The 15,424-nt window shown below is 39.2% G+C and overlaps 1 pseudogene; it reads left to right on the forward strand.

Moving 5' to 3' along the window:
• Window positions 1–14,763, forward strand: part of LOC120543342 — a 168,011-nt pseudogene extending 153,248 nt beyond the window's left edge.
• The last annotated feature ends 661 nt before the right edge of the window (window positions 14,764–15,424 follow it).

Below are 15,424 nucleotides of genomic sequence, written 5' to 3' on the forward strand. Positions count from 1 at the left end.
GAAGTTTCAGTGCTCTGCTTTTCTGAGTACCTTGGGCACTGTAGGCGATGATATATTAGGTGTCTGAACAAAGTGTGGGAAGGTTTTATTTAATATTTGTATTCATTGATTCATTCATTGGTTATTCACACTTGCTTTTTCATATGCACATTATTAGTACATTAGCCTCAAAGGGACAAATGTACATATTGTATTTCTAGAGTCAACCATGAATGAATTTAGCTTAAATGTGGGTGGGCACAATTAGACGGTTCACTGAATGTTAAATATCTAAATCAATCCAATACCTCATGCTGGTGCCACTCAAAGTAGGGGCGCTTATTTAACTGGCAAGGAGCTATGGTTCTTTTGTTAATGTCATCAGACCAGTAACAAACCTGTGGTTATGGTGGATAAACTGTCTGTGGCTGAAAAGTCTCCTGACAGACCCATATTAAGCATGTAAATATGTCTCATGTGTGCAGAGAACACTTTACAAATATTAAATATGATGATTATAAAACAGATTATACTTTGGCATTTGAGGATATCACTACATGCAGACTAGAGGCAAAATGAACAATGCATTGCTGAAACTGTAACTAGTCAATACAATTTAAAGTTATGACGATGTAGTTCGAATAAATTTGAAGTTGGAAGAATTGGCATCTACATTTGTAAAAAGAATGTGCAGTCAAACTAATGGTGTACCGTCACTCCCTGTAAAAAAGGGCATGAAAAGAACCTCAGTGAAGCTGGCGATAATGAAGAACCATGCATGATGCAGAGTTCTGTAGTCACTCAAAACAATAAATATGCCTTATGACACTAATCCCATTCCAGAAGAACCAGTGCCACGGGCGAGGCTGCATAACACCCACCTTCTGACTGCAGGTCTTTATGAAGTTAATATTACATCCAAATGTAAATGCTAAACATGTCACACTAGGCTATAGCAAAATATAACACCTGCAACATGATATAAAAAAATGCAGCTATATAGCAGTGAAAACAAAACAAAAATATGGCTCTTAATAGCCTCTTCTTTAAGTGTGCTAAGCTAGCTACGGAGTTGGGGCTCTGTCCTCTTCTCTAGTAGGTCAAAGTCCTAGTATACTGTCACTGCCAAAAGGGGGTGGAGTCTTCTCATAGCCTTGTGGGCGGAACTAGGCATTGTTCTTTAGGTGACCTTTTGATGGTGTGGGGGGTAAGAAGATACCGTTAGCCCCCTTTTGTCATGAGGTGGAAATGCTTACCTCACTAGAGCCAGGAGGGTGGTCCCCAGGCGAACATGCGTGACACACATTATATATGAATCGAATATTAATTGTAAACCATCAGTTTTGAAATATTGCTGTTATTCTTTCCATAACAAATCCAATTTGTTTTGCTGGCCAACAAGAAGTTATTTTGCTTGTGTGTGAATATTTAAAATCTATTAATTGGAGAAAATTGAGAGAAAGTTTTAAAAAAAGGAGTACTGTGAGTGTAGCCTATGAATTTTGTAGCTATCCACGGCCAGTGAGTTGTCCCCACACTTGTATTCTCATCCCAAGAATCCCATCTTAACCCCGTGAGACTATAAGAACTTAAGATGTTTGATGAACATGACTAGACCATTCATTTCATCAGCCTTGTCTGGTTAGTTAATACCTATGCTGTCCCAAATACGTATTCAGACACTTTTTAAAAGCTGTTAAGGTTTTTGCATCCATGACTTAGGAGTTTTCCCACAACTCTTTGTGTAATGAAGTTCTTCCAGCTTTCAGTGTTAAGGGTAAGCTTGCCACTTTTCAAGAAAAAGTTATTTCCTCACAATCATAGCATATATTAGTTTTCCACATCAAACTGCATTCTAAAGTGAAGCATTTTTTTTTATAAATTTTACAAAACAAATTGTGAAGAAAAGCCTGAATATTTATCAATTATAATTTTTCAAGCCAAAAATGTTATAGAGTATTAATCCATGTCTTGAGGTTACACACATATTATAAAACAGAATGTCCATGTCCTTCAAAGTAGAACAAAAAGCAAAAAGCAAACCATCATTGTGAGATTCAGGGATTTTAAAAGGAGACCACTTGTGTGCTTTACTTCCCTCATTTGTTTTCCTCCACAGCACATTTCACGACTAGCGGTGTGGATTCACCTCGGCCATTATTGCCAATGAATATTGGTGCCCAGATATGAATTGCTGCCTCTGTTCTGTAGACATCTACACAATAATAACTACACTGAAAAAGGCAACCTTATGATGTGTGAACAAATAACTTCAAGTTGAAAAATTCTGAACTTACCCTTTAAATTAACTTTCCCTTAATTTTCACCAGTATCCCGAAATATGTGATTCACTATTAAAGTGAAAGAACTCTGTTGGATTAGCCTGATCAATGCCTTTAAAGACAAATCACAGACTTCTTAGCTCAAGACTTAGACTGTTACTATGGAACATGCCCCCTTCTCCCAGGATGCACTTGGTCAGTTCTCCACTGCACAGCTTCAAGTGCCTTTAAGTGGCCTATTTTTTGTAGTGGAGTGACCAGAACTGCACACAGCACTCCAGATCAGGTATATCTGCCACATTATTTAGTCCGAGCATGGCATCCATTGATTTATTTTGAACTATACATTATAAGCTAACATTTGATTTGTGCTTGTAATCGTTTCTGTTTATTCCCTGGATCATGAGAAGGTTTTGCTTTATTTTCACAAATTAAATTAACATCCCGTTTTGTAACATCACATTTACAGATATGGAATGTTTAAAATACTGTATATTTGTCTGATATCACCTGGAGCAACAAGAGCAAAAAAAAAAACAGAGCAGATCCATCGATTGAGACTTAGTGGCTAAGGCACTGAGTTCCAGCATCACCTGAAGTGAGTCACTTAAACTGTCATTGCTCCAGCTGTACAAACAGAAAAATAATACTGCAATTATGAAAATACCAGCTATTGTATAAAAGGTGTTTTAAGTTTAAGCATTCTGCAGAATAAGTTAAAAGAACAGCTTATAAGGCTGAAATTTACTATGCAGCATTGAATTTGGATTTTGGGTGTGTTTGTATATAATGTGATAGCCACGTCTGTCTGTCCATCTGTCTGTCTGACTGCATGAAACAACTCATCTCCCAGTTGACAAATTTAGTCTTCAAAGACATTTGTCAGAACAATTCGATTTTCATCAACATTTCTCGAATGCAATGCATTGCATACATATTGCAATTTCTAAATCTCCCATTGAAAAGCATTGACAAAACTGCAATCTCATCCATCTTTAAACAGAGAAATATTCTGTGTGACTGCAATTACTGATTAGTTTACTGTTTCAATTCTACCTTGAGAGCAGTTACTTTACCTGTTCAACAGTCACCTCTGATGGTGAAACCCCTGCAGCTGTGCGTGCTGGAGAGAGTGCCTTTTGCTGCAGGACATGGGATGGGGCAGATCAGGTGTAGATGGGGTGACATGACTGTTACCATAGAAGAAAGGTATGACATTACATGTGAATTTATTGATTCAATTCACTATTAATGATATACTTTATTCCATGATTATGGTGGTAATGATATTGTTTATTTATTCATCACCACCCCTTACTATACCAGAATGCAGAGGGTGGTCTCATTATACACTAACAGTCTACTTCTGCCTCTGCCACATCCTGTGGTTGCACAGCATCCTGCCTGAACCTCAGTAAGAGCAGCTCACTTCTCCTGCTCTTGAAATCAAACCAGGTAAGTGGCATGGTGTCCACATCCGTATAAATAAAAAACCAAGTAACTTAATTTATGCAGAAATGTATGAAAGATGCTTAGATGACACTTCATGCTACATTGACGTAAAATGTACTCAGGATTTTTGTTACACTTAAACAACCTCAAGGTTGCATTATCTAAAACAGTGGCAGTGTTTCCCAACCTTTGTGGGTTCACAACTTAGGTTTTCACATACCAGTGTGGTCTCAACCCACCCCTCCATGAATTTAGCATGATCATTTGAGCAGGGGGAGTGGGGTGGTCCATCAAAGCTTTCGTGCACAGTTACTAAAGCATAAGAATGTTAGATGAATCAAGCACTATTGTCAATGCTTTTCCTCTATGATTAGTAGTAATCCACCTACAATGCTGCCGTTGTGAATCGAGTCCGATCATCGGACTGGTGGATCGGGTTTCGCCCGGGGTGGGCAGCGATCCATCTGTGGTTTTACCACTGTGAATTAGAGTCATCAGAGCAGTGAGGTGTGGGGAGTGGTGTTTCAGTATTTCATCTCGAGTCAGCCACCAGTGGCCCACAAGTTGGTTTATCTAAAGATTAAGATTTTCTGTAACACTGATTTACTAGATTACCTGTCATGTTCGAATGTAGCTAAAAAAATTACTTTGAGATTCAGCCTGGATTTAAATCTCCATCAGGTACTTCTTTGAAAGTTTTATGTTTAAGAAATTTACACTCCAGTTAGCCCCAGACCTTCCACATCGAACAACAACTAACAACAGCACAGAAATTGTTTCATTGCAGGCTGCCTGCTGTCTATGAAACAAATCCCAGCCACATGATATTGTGAAATGGAATTCAAAAACATATTTACAGGTAATGTACACTACTAGTGCCTGTAAATACTTTCTAGTATCACTGTTATTTTTTTATTGTGAGTCACTGTTGCAAAAATATGCAATAAAATTTTGATAATAAACAGTTTGGTGAAGTGAGTAGAAAATTTAAAATTGCTCTAAATTTCAAACCAGCTAACTAAGTCTCCAAACACACCTGAATGCCACTCCTTACTTACATTATTCCTATCTGCTTCTTTTATTGGGTTGGAGTAGCACATTGGCACAGTAGTTAGTGCATCTGCTCCTTTGTTCTGGTTAAATGTCCAGCATGTACAGTTTGTATTTTCTCCCCTTTTCTGAATGAGTTTTCACTAGGTGAATAATTCCAGTTTCTTTCTCCATACTCAAACTGTGTGGGAAGTGAATTGACTCCGCATAGGTGTGTGTGAGAGGAGTTGATGTTCCCTTTGATAGGATGGTGTCTTACCCAAGGCTGGTTGGCCTTCCTCTTTATGGTTTTGAAGTGTGGTTTTAGAAAATAATCCTTTTTGAGCGTTCTTCTATTGCTTGTTACATTTCTGAAGTTGATTTTATTTAAATGATTTAACCTTTCTTTTTATGTCTGCATAAATGTATCCCTACCCACCCAATACTACCAAAAATTGGAGTTGCATATTCTGATTTATGTGCCTCTTCTTCAAGATCTGGCCTATGATCCCTTAACGGATAAACCTCACCTTCGAAAATGATATGGAATTGAACACTTTTTTTAAATCATATAAATAATAAAATCATACCTTCAAAGGATCTGCTATGTTAAAGAGCCTCAGGGATCTCCTGAACCTCTTGCAATCCCAATTTAAAACGTCAAGCAAATTTGCACAAATCTGCCTGCAGTCAAATTTGCCAACCTGCTGCGCTGGTAGCCGGTGCCTTAATATGCATGGCCTTCCTAATGAGGCCCAGATGCTGCACTGTCACGTCGAAAGCAAGCGCGTCCCTCTGATCTGCCAACATGCCGGGCGCTCACTTCGTCTTGCAACTTTCTTCCAGCAGTTTGAGGCACAAAGCACATCAGCGTTGGAGATCTGAGGTATCCTCAGTGGGGATGCTGAACTGCTCTCTTTTTTTCTCACATGTGGGTGTAGTCGGAGAGATGACTTCTAGCTGATTCATAAAGACAAAGAACATACATGAATAGTGTGCGTGTGTGTGTGTGTGCGCGCGCCAGGTAGTTACACAGACTCGCAAACAACACAAGGCACTTGTTTTCTTGAAATCTGTTTGGTGTTAGATTTTTCTTTCTTCTTTGCTGCATATTTTTTCAGGTTGCCTTGTTTATTTCCGATCTTCTGTTTCTGTGAAGACTGAAGCTTCGTTTCATGCCTCAAGCAGTTTCCCTTACGAAATTTGCATGGCCTGTAGCTAGTTAATTTACAGAATGAAAGCCTCCATCATGTATGGCACAGCAGCACGGTGGTGAGGTGTGCTGCCTCATACTTCTGATGATCAGGTTTCAATTACTAGTGTGGTCAATGCCAGTGTGGAGAATGCAGTAGAATTACCTGGATAGAAATCTGGATTGAGCTGAAAACAAAAAAGGGGCCTGAGTAGAGTGTTTTCCTGAGGAAACATAGGTCCTTACGCATGGGCATAACATTTCTGCATCTCTTTTGCCAGGCCGTAGTTTTACACAGTTGTAATTTGGAGCAGTAGCTTGAGAACACAAGAGGCAAACAGACTTAACAGCTAATCAGGAAAGCAGGTGTTTCTGGGCGCTAGCGTCCACTCTCTGAGGGCAGAAGGCAGCTGGCAGAAGGTGTCAGCTAAGCTGCTGGCTATCATGAACAACATCACACACCATCAAGGTGACATCCCAGTCCACCTGCAGAGCTCCTCCACTAGGCTGACTCTTCCTCGATGCTCTACATGGCACTATCTTAGGAGACCTGGTTTACTAGATTCTATTTAAATATGGTACATGGACAAATGTATTTATTTATTTTACTTTTTAGATTAAACATGTTCTGTATACATTTTCTGTATATCTGCTATTAATGTGTATAGGCTACTGTAAGAGAGCATTTTACCTTGGGATCAAAAAAATATCATGTAGCAAGTTTACTATCTATCTATCTATCTATCTATCTATCTATCTATCTATCTATCTATCTATCTATCTATCTATCTATCTATCTATCTATCTATCTATCTATCTATCTATCTATCTATCTATTGTCAGGGATGCCAGGGGCAACGACCCAGCCGGGATGCCGTGAGGGACCAGAAGAGGGTCAAAGCCCACCCTGGATCACGTGGGAGCCGCCTTCCTGGTTGCTTTGGGGGCCACGGGTTGAGGGCATGGAAGCCCTACCCTGTAGGGGCCCGTGGTCACCGCCAGGAGGCGCCCCATTGTCTCCCCATTTGACTTAATATACTGCTTTCCATTTTGACTTTTCTGGCTGTATTTTTGCCCTTGTTGTAGTTATCGTGATACTGAAGAGATTGTTTTAGAAAGAATCTCTCACCAGGTTCATGCTAGTAAAGAAAGAAAGGAGATGAACAAATAAGGTTAACATAATTAAAACACATCACAATAACTGCAAATATTAAGAAAGAACAATGAAAATCAATTAAACATAAAAGGAAAGGAATTAACGAAAACAGAATCATTAACAGAAACAGTGAATGGGAGGTCCAAACCTTGGAAATACTCCTTATGTGAATGACAGTCATCCGGGAGGGGCTCAGAGTAGAGCCGCTGCTCCTCCGCATCGAGAGGAGTCAGATGAGGTGGCTCGGGCATCTGACCAGGATGCCTCCTGGACGCCTCCCTGGTGAGGTGTTCCGGGCACATCCAACCGGGAGTAGGCCCCGGGGAAGACCCAGGACACGCTGGAGGGACTATGTCTCCCGGCTGGCCTGGGAACGCTTTGGGATTCTCTCGGAAGAGCTGGAAGAAGTGGCCGGGGAGAGGGAAGTCTGGGCCTCTCTGCTTAAGCTGCTGCCCCCGCGACCCAACCTCGGATAAGCGGAAGAGGATGGATGGATGGATGGATGAACGACTTAGGAAGTCATATTGGACTCTTCACTAGCTACATCCAGACAGAAGTCATTAAGAAGGGTAACAGGATGTTAGGTTATACAGCACCTTGATTTGTGGAGTACGTCAAGGGAGGTTGTGCTCAATCTTTATAACATACTGGTGAGGCCTCATCTGTGCAGGTCTGGTCTCCAGGCTACAAAACGGACATAACAGCGCTAGAAAAAGTCCAGAGAAGAGTGACTTGGCTGATTCCAGGACTGCAGGGGATGAGATAAGAGGAAAGATTGAAATAGTGGAGCCTTTACAGTTTAAGCAAATGGAAAGTTAGAGTTGCTGACTGAAGTGTTTCAGAGAATGAAAGGAATTAGTATAGTACGGTGATTCCCAACTTGGGGTGCAAGCCCCAATGGGGGCAATTTGATTTTTTAGGGGGGCAAAATTGAGAATTTAGGCACGTTAAACAATTTATAAAATGAAAAAACTGAAATCACTATTAAAAATGATAGAAAAATAAACCAAATCATTTTTATTTGTATTTTTTACAGAGACATTTATCTATACTAATAAAAGGCAAAGCCCTCACTCACTCACTGACTGACTCACTGACTCACTCACTGACTCATCACTAATTCTCCAACTTCCCGTGTAGGTAGAAGGCTGAAATTTGGCAGGCTCATTCCTTACAGCTTACTTACAAAAGTTGGGCAGGTTTCATTTCGAAATTCTACGCATAAGGGTCATAACTGGAAGCTATTTTTCCCCATATAATGTAATGGAGTCTTGAGTTGGAGATGGCCGCGGGGGGCGGAGTTTCATGTGACATCATCACGCCTCCTACGTAAGTACGTAGAGCACAAGGAAGAACTCCAAACAGCAATAAGCACAAAACGCCATTTCACAATTGAGAAGGCAGAAAACCATTATGAAGCAAATGATGCATACAAGCATATTCATAAGTACAGCTACTGCGGAAACAAAGCACGGCGTAAACCGTAAGTTTATATTAAATTAAGTTCATAGACAGGCTGCCACTAGCGTTTGTAATTTAGTGCCTGCCCATATAAGGCCGTCCATCAGCGGCAATCCAATACAAACACTGCGGTAAATATTCACGGGTGAAGGACTGTGCTTATGCAGAGGAAGATGAGATGGTCAGGGTGGTGTTTGGCACAAACTCATTGAAACTGCGAGAGAAAGTTTTAAGTGCCGGGTCTTAGCTGACATTACGAGATGGCACCAGTACAGCTGGGAACCTTCGATGCAAGAACACCAAGCGGCTCCGTGAACTGGCGCAGTGCACAGACAAAAGCAACAGTTCCAAAGAGTGCTGAACAAAAACCGAATTACACAATTGAGAAGGCAGCAAAAAAATATGAAGCGTCTTATACATACAATCATATTCATAAGTGCAGCTACTGCGGAAACAAAGCACACGGTGGAAAAAGTGAATGTCCTGCTAAAGGAAGACAGTGTAAAAAAACCCGTGCATGCAGTTTGTCACATCACAGATAAAAGGAAGGCGAGCTGTTTATTGATGCAGTAAGGAACTAATCGATGAATGAAACCTCTTATCTTTACAGCGATTGACAAACACGGAATGTAACTTGAACACATCCTACAAATACGAGCCTGATTGAAAGAAATAATGATAATCAAATCCTTGATGACAGCAACATTCAATAACACTCACAAAACAATTACTGTATATTGACAATCATGTTACGTTATTTTTAAAATGTTCCCTTTTCTTTTCATAACTTCTACTTCTCCACTGCGATACGGGTATATATATATAAATGTATATATATACCCGATCTACAATACATACTTTAGCATAGACAAGCCACACGCTGTGGCTAATTGTAGAGTCTTAAGCCTCTAACGCGAGGTTCGATTCGAGAGGGATGTACTGACTATGTGCGCGCTACCGATTCATTTTACCTTAGCATCTCCTTGGTTTGGGACGTATGAAAAATATTAGGTTAGCAGAATCATGTTACGTTATTTTTAAAATTTTCCCTTTCTTAGCACAAGCACAGCTGAGAAGCTTGATGCATGTACTCCATAAGCGTTAAAAATAACGCATTTAATCACACTTTCAATTCCAAGCAAGCGGGAACTTTTGTCAATGCATGATTTCCTGGTACATCCATTACACTGATGCACACATCACAGCTACAAAAATGTTAGAGTCGGAATAAAGCGTTCCTCGACTGATCATTTCGACTACCGAGTGAAGCCTTGATAAAAGCATGGTTTTGTGCACACTGAAAAGCAAGCAAAATTAGATGCATTACAGAAAGCGGACTTTGTGGCTCTTACTGGGGATCATTGGACTTCCGTGACCGTTAGTAATTCTAAATACATCTAATTACAAAATGTTCAATGATCACACTGTTTTAGCCTAATGTACAAAATAATTTTGGCTAATGTTACTCAGAGTTTAAAGAGTAAGCTGGTCAAATTACCTTTTATGTTTCTGACTTATTTTTTAAGAAGAAAAACTGCACTTTATGGTGAAATTTTGGTTATTATTATTTAAAGACAATACTATTCTGAAAATGTACTTAAAGTACTTAAACTACCACTTTATTTTTAAGTCTGCCCAATTTTAACCAGGGATGATATTTTTGTTTCTGTTTTGAATTCAAATGCAGTTTAAAGGCTTTTTTTCAGAAATTAAAACAGCTTCAGTTTACAATATTCATGTCCATGTCTATTATTTGATTCTGTAAGCCCACTAAAACCGTTTTAAATAAAAAAAAAAAACATTTGCGATTTGGGGCAAATTTACGTGTCGATTACATACGATTAATCAAGATTAATTCTTACACAGCCTCTAATTAATTGGATTAATTTTTTAATCGAGTCCCACCTAATATATATATATATATATGTAGATATATATATGTAGATTTGTATATATATGTGTATATACAGTATATATGTAGATATGTATATGTTGTATATACAGTATGTATATATGTGTGTGTATATATACAGTATGTGTATATATATGTATATGTATATATATGTATGTGTGTATGTATATATATATATATATATATATATATATATGCCAGCAACACTCATATCAATGACAAAACAATTACATTAACAATCATCTTACGTTATTTTTAAAATGTTTGCTTTTCTTTTTCATAACTTCTTTAACACACTACTTCTCCGCTGCGAAGCGCGGGTATTCTGCTAGTATATTTATATAAACATAGCAGGGATGGGGTGGTGCAGTAAGGAGACCCGGGTTCGCTTCCCGGGTCCTTCCTGTGTGGAGTTTGCATGTTCTCCCCGTGTCTGTGTGGGTTTCCTCCAGGTACTCCGATTTCCTCCCACAATCCAAAGACATGCAGGTTAGGTGTATTGGTGATTCTAAATTGTCCCTAGTGTGTGTGTGTGCCCTGCAGTGGGCTGACGCCCTGTCCGGGGTTTGTTCCCTATCTTGCGCACTGTGTTGGCTGGGATTGGCTCCAACAGAACCCCATTACCCTGTAGTTAGGATATAGCGGTTTGGATAATGGATGGATAGAAGGGATGGTGAAGAACCCTTTAATTTATGATTTTACAATCGGCTTGGGTTTTTCTACTTAGAAATTGTTTTTACCATTAAAATAATATGAATTGAAACAATGATTATAAAATTTTGCAATATAATAAAAACATAAAATGATCAAAATAGTACAGAAAAAGCTGTCATTAAAGTTATTTTATATTTATATTATAGAATATCACAGCTCTTAGTATATGTTTTCAAAACTGTATTTGCTGTATTTTCATATTACTATCATTATTATCATGTATTTTTAACAATTTCTTAGTGATTTCTCTGTGAGTACTTCAACTATCCTTTCCCTCTTTTGTTTCCATGTTCTTTGGAAGCTTGTTTAGACCAAATGAATGACATTATGGGCTTCATCCATGTGAGTAGGAGTTCACTTTTTAAATAGGTAATAAGAAGCATAAGGTATATGTTACAGTTGGGGGACATCATGCTTTTAGAGAGGCCTAGGTGGGGCATGGTCAAAAAAAGGTTGGGAACCACTGGTATAGTGGATCTAGGCTGTTATGTTAAAATGAATTTAACAAGAACATGGGGACACAAGATAAATTTCACAAACACATTAGGAAGTTTTTCTTCACACAGAGAACCACAGACACATAGAATAAGTAGTGTGGTAGACAGTAGGACTAGGGACATTCAACTTGACTTGATGTTGTTTTGATGGAAATAAGTGGATAAGATTGGGCTGAATGGCCTGTTCTCATCAAAGGCTTTTCTACAAGAAACCCCCAGCATGCACATGAAGCCCTGCCTCCTCCTCCTCCTCTTCCTCTGATAAACTTTACCAGTCCTGCTTGTCCGCACTTTCAGCCACATTGATCATTTTGATGCGTTTCCATTTGTAGCTGCCCCATTCTCACCTTCACAGGCATTTTATGAACATTAGTTGTTATGACTTTCACTCAAGCAGTAAACATTCTACCCAAGTCGCCGTGATTTATAATTGGCTGTGTTTGCCCAAAATTGCTAAATAAAAGTCAGTTTATTTTTTTTCCCTTTTGATATCTCTTTAGCATAAAGAAAGTAAAGGGAAAAATAAAGTCAAAATCGCTTAACAACATTTTTACAGCAAATGGTATAGTAGAAGATTATTTTCCTTCTTTCTCCCTATAGAAAGGGATCAACTAAAGTCTGACTTGAAAGTGAATTTGTTTTCAAACATCGCACACCTCATTTTTGCCAGTGGCTGGCTTTTCCTAATCTGGTGTCACTTAGCCAAAGGCATTTTGCTTTTGTGCATCTGAGAAGCATTGTTTGCGGTGCTTCACATCCTTTCATTTCATATCCTTGACCTTTCGCACCTTATTGCACACTTACTTAGCTGAGCATTTGTGAATTGTATTTTAAAGGAAGTGCAATTTAATTTACACCTCCATGTTTTCATTATTTATACACAGCGGATGTAAAAAGTCTGCCTGTCATTACTAAAATGCTGGCTTTTGGTGACATAAATGCTGAAATCGGACATTTTTCATCATAATAAAAGCTTGTAACTTATAATAATAATAAGCAAGATAATCCTCTTTTGGAACACTAGATAAGCATTATCAATTTTTCTATACTTGATGCTTTATTCCTTTTCTGGGCTAATGTTTATATGGCGATCAAGTGGCTGTGCATGTATTTTGTAAAAATGGGTTGAAGTTTCAATCTTAATTGGAACTATAGGTTATATCCCACCGCTGCCTCAATGAGTGGTGTAGAGCGGGCCACATATTCTGCCTGTGATCGCAACTTCAGTGATTATCTCTAAGTTGTATTCCCATCTAAAGGGAGCTTTTCACCCTGACACTTCTGTATTAAACTGTCTTTCTACATGTGTTTTGTAGATTTGGGAAAACCACATGAACTTGCCACGTGTCGTGTGTTGTGAAAGGTGCTGCAGAAACACAGGGTAACAGGACCACTCCTGCGTGCTATTCATTCTCATTATGAGTGAAGTGAGAGATACTGTATGTCTGAATACTTAGACTCAAATTGAACTCATTGACTGTGTGTGTGTCGGGCTCCTTCAAGGCTCTGTCTTGTCACCACACCTGTTTGTGGTTTTCATGGACAGGACATCAGAGTGCAGCCAAGGATGTGAGTGTATCCAGGTAGGGAGGCTAGGGGTAGCATCATTGCTTTATGCGGATGATATTGTCTGTTGTGATGTGAAATTTTGCATACAAGTTGATAAATATTTTGTATGTCTTTATTTGTAACTTAGACAAAGCAATGTAATATTAGTGTTACATTATTGACAATAACAGGAAGGGTTTGATGGTTTAGAACCCCTTCCCCCCTTTTAGGGTAATTTTATGGCAGGGTTGGGTGGAAAGTGCCTCAAACAAGTTTGGTAGATGTTTTGTCTGAAGTCTGTCAACCCCCATAGGAAAGCCAGGCTGCCTAACTGCCAAGCTTTACTTAAACACATGGTTTTGAAGGCAGGTGTGAAGATGTTCTATCCCCCCATTGGTCTGAAGTAGGGCTGTTTGGAATTGGCTTATATCAAAAGCTTTTAAGTACTTTGACGCTTTATTGGCTGTAGGGGTTGGACAGAAAACCTGTAAATTTGCTTGCTTTACCTCACTCTCTCTCTCTCTTACCAAACTGATGAAAGACCATCTCACACCATAAACTGAAAAGGACAACACAATGAAGAGCACAGCTCGGCAGCCATATTGAGACAGGCATGCGGCCTGTTCTGAAGAAAGCTGACCACAAAATGATGCCTTAACTAGAGACATTTTAAGTAACTAACAAGCCTGTGTGCTGCCTGAAACTACACATCACCATTTATCAGGTTGTACGGTTGCCAGTATTCAAATGTACTTTGCATATTGTTTTTATTTATGAATATTATCAATAATACATTGTTTAAAGTTGTAACTTAACTCCTGTTTGTCTTTTACTACACCTAATTGCCTGAGGTTATAGATGTAGAAGGGAAGGTGGGGAGAAGTTATATACTACAATACCTTATAAACAGTGATAAGTCTGAGATTTGAGGCATTCTGACAAAGGCTACACATTAATAATAAAAAAGGGGAAAGTAGAGCAATATAATACTCTACCAAGACAAAACATTGTCCTCTTTGTTTCATCTGACTGTCACCTTCAGAATGCACTCAAGTGGAGTTAGAATGAAGTTAGCGGTGGAGTTGATGTTGTTGAAAATGGGAACTTTAGCTTTAGTTTTAAGACGCCATTGTTTTTAAAAGTTAAATGAACTTTGATGATGACAGACATCCTGCTCCTTGAGCTATCTACTCAACCATTAAGAAGAGTATCGCAGCTTCATCATCTTCTTCTTCAGCTGGTGGTATTAGTGGAAGCTCAGGTACAGGATCAGATTTCAGTGCATCTGAACTTCTTCCTTCTCAAAAGGTTCTACTTACATACAGTATCTTAAAGGAGCTGAGGATATGATGGAAGATGGGTTGGTCAGGTTCTTCTGTGAGTCTGTATTCAGTTTCCAGGTTGCATCAACCCTAAAACAAGTTAAACATCATCAACAAGAGCCCCTAATGGAGAATCTGGCAAGTTTAGTAGAAGAACGGGAAGCTGATGAGTGGAGATATAAACTTATTGAACAACTTTTAGGATTTACTCCATCATAAGCAACACTTTTAAACATTACGTTTATTTTTTTTATTTATTTTTATATTTGATTGTGTATCTTTTGATTTTATTTTGGTCACATTTCTGCCTCATTGAGAGATGGGATGTTGTGTTTTCTTTAGGTTTATAACTGTTCTGACTAGAGCTTTTAATAAACATTGTCAGAGTTAAAAAATTCTTAAAACAAAAAAATGGGAACTTGAGATCCATCCATCCATTTTCTAACCCGCTGAATCTAAATAGGGCCACGGGGGTCTGCTGGAGCCAATCCCAGCCAACACAGGGCACAAGGCAGGAACCAATCCTGGGCAGGGTGCCAACCCACCGCAGGACACACACAAACACACCCACACACCAAGTACACACCAGGGCCAATTCAGAATCGCCAATCCACCTAACCTGCATGTCTTTGGATTGTGGGAGGAAACCCACGCAGACACGGGGAGAACATGCAAACTCCACTCCGGGTCTCCTAACTGCGAGGCAGGAACTTGAGATGAACAAGCTTATTGGAGTAGAGGTAGCCATTCTGCAGGTGCCGTACTGGTCCGTGGGGGTGAAGCAGGACCTGAGTCTAAAGACAAGACCCTAAGTTTACCATTCAATCGACATTCCTGTCCTCGCTTATGGTCATGAGCTGTGGGTAATGACTGAAAGAAT

The sequence above is a fragment of the Polypterus senegalus genome, chromosome 13 (assembly GCF_016835505.1).
Source record: "Polypterus senegalus isolate Bchr_013 chromosome 13, ASM1683550v1, whole genome shotgun sequence".
Lineage (NCBI taxonomy): Eukaryota > Metazoa > Chordata > Cladistia > Polypteriformes > Polypteridae > Polypterus > Polypterus senegalus.